Below are 3,264 nucleotides of genomic sequence, written 5' to 3' on the forward strand. Positions count from 1 at the left end.
ATGATCCTTCTGCTTCAGTCTCCTGAGTAGCTGGTACTACAGGTGAGCACCACCATGCCTGTCTTTTAAAAAAACAAATTTAAGGTTGAAGCCAGAAAAGCCAGATTTTCAGCCCTGCCAGCTACAGGTATGCAATTTTGGTCTATAGAATTTGAGTAGAGACTGGAGCAGCAATCCTGTCTGAACTCCTACAGTGCTTATAGCCTGTGTTGCATCATTAGCTCTTAGCTACTCTTGGTCTTGCTATTCATTAGCTTGTAAATCATTTTTCCTAATTAGACGGGACGTAGGAACAGGTGAGAAATCATGTCTTAAAGTTTGTGTACCTAGAGGGTGCACAGATTTTCAGTAAATACTAGGATAAAGACTAGTTGACTGGCTGATTACTCAGAACTATCACTTTCTGCTTTGATTTTGGAGGAGCAGGTCTGGGGAATTCATTATTTTACCTCACCATTTCAGTTTTCCCCTCTTTGCAAAGAGCTTGGGATTCATCAATGTCCATTAAACTTTAAAATGAAATAGTCCACATAAGTCAGAGATGCAAACCCACTGTATTAATTAGGACTTTTCTAATTGCAAGTAATAGGAAACCCAAATTCAAACTGCCTTGGGTAAGACATAATTTCCTGATTCCTATAGCTAAAACCTGCAGAGGTCAGGATAATGTCAGGCATGACTGAATTCAGGAACTCAGGCAATGTCATTGGAACTTGATCTGTCTTTCCCTCTGTGGCTTGGCTCTACTCTTCCTCCCATTAGCTTCACTCTCAGTAGATCACTTTCATGTGGTGGCTTCTGGCAGCTTCTCTTTCCAGCAGATCCACAAAATTCCCAGTCTTATGAGATTTACTTGGGATACATGAGGATCTCTCAATCAGCCCATTGGCTAGGGCTGGGTGTGTTAATCAGGACTTTTCTAGTTCTGATAGGAAATTTAAATTCAAACTGCCTTAGGCTGAGTCACTTGTCTGTCCCTAAGAGCCAGCGGTAGATCAGCTCCATCCAGCATCCAATGTCTGCATAAAGGACCCAGTTTATGCCTCTCCCTCTAGCCACTCCCAGAGGCAGTGACTATGTAGAGGGGCCTAGTAGGGAGTATGTGACCAGAAGGGAGGCCTTGAAGCTGTGTTCTTATAGCATCCTATATGAAATTGAAAAACTCCATATCAAATAACAGAGAAGACCTAATGGAGATTATAGGTAGGTAGAGGGGACTAAAGACCTCCCAAGTCACCCCTTGGTGCCACCCCTGTAACATATTTAATTTGTGGGGGAAGCAAAGGCCCAGTAGGACTGCTGGTGGCCCAGCCACAGTCCAAAACAGGCCCTAGAGAGGACGAGCTCTAACCACACACCCTAATTATTAGTCCCTGCATACAGATCAGTTTATTTTATCCAGAGCCCCAGCCGAAGACACATCAAGTAGTATTGCCTCTGTTCTATGTTTTGTTCCATATAAACATCCAGACACAGGTCTCATGGGAGAAACATCATGAGGCAGTTTCACAGTCCCTGGCTTTGATCTTTACGCTGTAGTAAAGGTGTCATTGGCCTTTCTAGGGCGGAGAGTCATGCTCTTCCACAAGAGTATCAAATTACTGCTCATTTTCCAATGTACAGTCTTTCAGGGTCTTGCTTTCCGCTTACCTGCCCACACCAATGCTGTGAGGGAGACTGCTAAGGGCGAAGGTGAAAATGGTCAGGCAATGTCATTGGGACTTGGTCTGTCTCTCCTTCTATTAGCCCAATTCTTTTATCCAGAAAGATTTCACTGCACTGGGGAAATAAGGAGAATAAAGTCTCATGCACTCACATGGGAGAGACGTGCATGTTCGGGTTTGATCAATTGCACGCATCTGTCTCAAGTCTTGTTGTTTCTTTCACTCTGAGCATCTGCACTCCAAGAAGGCATGAACTTTTTTCTTTCACTTCCTTTCTTCTATGGGTGATGACCTGACATCACTCTCAGAAGGAGGCCGAAAGTCGCTGAGTATAAAACTCATCACTCCTATCTGGCTTAGGCAGAAGGTAGGGGGCTCGATGGGTACCCAGGAGCATTGGAGGTAGGAGATGCCACCTAGGGAATCCCGTTTTAGCTGAGGGCTCTGTGTCTCTGCCTTTGTAGACTGCAGGGCACCATGGATGTCACCTTCCCTCTGGAGTCCCCTTCACCATTTTCTCTCTAGGAGGATGGAAGGTGGGAGTGGGGTTGGCTATTGAAGCTGTAACGGGGAAGAAGGCCACTTGGGGTCTGCTGAGGGCTGGCTCTGCTCACTGCTGTGTCCGGAGTGGAAAGGAGAAGCCCGCTGGAGCAGGGCACAAGCCCAAGGGTCAAACTGTGCCAGCAGCAGAGCAAGCCGCGGTCTCAGGCTGCAGCCCTAGCGGAGGGCAGGCTGGTGCAGCGAGCCGCCTCGGGGCCTAAGGGCGCTGGCGGGGGCCGGTGGGTAGGGGTAGGAGTCCCCAGATGCCTTCATCTCAGCCCATCCTTCTCCACCGAAAAATAAAGCAGGCTGGCGAGATCGCCTCCTCACCCGCTCAGTCCTGAAGTGTCCAAGGATGAAACTGTGCTGAAATTGTCCCTGTCTCTCTCAGTTTGGGGGGAAGCGCCGGGATTGAGGTACATGGTTAACACAGGCTGTGCGTGAAGGGGCTTTTGACTTGTCCCCCAGTCCCGGCCTCTCGCTTCTCTCTCCCAGCGCTGCGGCTGCCTGGCGGGCACAAGCCGAGCGGCGGTGCGCGGGGGGTGCGCTTACATAACCGCTCGCCGCGTCCTGCTTTCTCGCGCGCTCCTGCACCATGGGGTGGCGGAGCCGGCGGACTGGATGGAACCCGGGCCGCCCCCGCGGGGACAGGAGCGCAAGCGGCAGCGGGAGGAGGGCGCCCAAGGCGGCGGGGGAGGTTAAGGTCAGTGGGTGTGAAGCGCCGGCTCCACACCCCCTCCTCCTCGGTCCCCTCCTTCCCTTCCTCTCCGTCCCCCTCTGACGTCTGGAGCTGGCAGCTCGGCCGGTTCCGCATTCCCGACCCCTCCCCGCCGCCCAGGGGCCGCTATATAGCCGGGGCTGATGCAACCCGTCCCGCCGCCCGCCACAGCCTGCGGGAGGGACGCTCGGCGGCCGCGACGGGGGGCGCTGGCGGCAGCGGACGCTGCAGCGGCGGCGGGGCTGGCGCCGCGGCGGCTCCCGGGCCGGGACAGGCCTGGGCACCGGGCGGAGCTCCGCGGCCGGGCGGCAGCGGCGCGGAGCGGGCACGGCGCCTGCAGCC

The 3,264-nt window shown here is 53.0% G+C and overlaps 1 protein-coding gene across 1 annotated transcript in view; it reads left to right on the plus strand.

Annotated features, from left to right (window-relative positions):
* Window positions 1–2,268: 2,268 nt before the first annotated feature.
* The window catches only part of JDP2 (Jun dimerization protein 2), a 42,496-nt gene continuing 41,500 nt past the window's right edge, over window positions 2,269–3,264 (plus strand). The window contains exon 1 of the mRNA XM_025392185.1: window positions 2,269–2,907. The gene's annotated coding sequence lies outside the window, so the exon portion shown is untranslated. The remainder of the gene's footprint in view (window positions 2,908–3,264) is intronic.

This window comes from Theropithecus gelada, chromosome 7b (genome assembly GCF_003255815.1).
Source record: "Theropithecus gelada isolate Dixy chromosome 7b, Tgel_1.0, whole genome shotgun sequence".
NCBI lineage: Eukaryota > Metazoa > Chordata > Mammalia > Primates > Cercopithecidae > Theropithecus > Theropithecus gelada.